The sequence below is a fragment of the Penaeus monodon genome, chromosome 28, assembly GCF_015228065.2.
Source record: "Penaeus monodon isolate SGIC_2016 chromosome 28, NSTDA_Pmon_1, whole genome shotgun sequence".
Classification (NCBI taxonomy): Eukaryota; Metazoa; Arthropoda; class Malacostraca; order Decapoda; family Penaeidae; genus Penaeus; species Penaeus monodon.
In genome coordinates this window covers 33,828,216-33,828,501 of record NC_051413.1, presented here as the reverse complement: position 1 = coordinate 33,828,501, position 286 = coordinate 33,828,216, and the positions used below count along the sequence as shown (strand labels likewise).

Genomic DNA, 286 nt, shown 5'->3' with positions numbered 1-286 from the left:
GGGGGGGGTACTTTACTTTTTTACTTATTGACTTTAGAAATCTGTGAATCTTGGAAAGGAAGAGGAACCTGAATACGAGTCCCAGTAATACATCAAGTTTCAGGTGTCTATCGCCAGCCCACTATCCTGTCAACCATCGTCCCTAAAATGCCTAATGCATCTTCACCAATCTAAAAACCACAACAGCAATAGACGCTTTATATACTTGTTCCTTACACCTTACGCTTTTTTCTTTAACTTTTTTCTGTTGTTTAATTCACGTGGCTTCTACGAATTCTGTCACAAG

The 286-nt window shown here is 39.2% G+C and overlaps 1 protein-coding gene across 1 annotated transcript in view; it reads right to left on the bottom strand.

The window, feature by feature from the left end:
• LOC119591182 (cuticle protein 16.5-like) overlaps positions 1-286 on the bottom strand; it is a 1,903-nt gene that overhangs the window by 1,222 nt on the left and 395 nt on the right. The window lies entirely within an intron of this gene.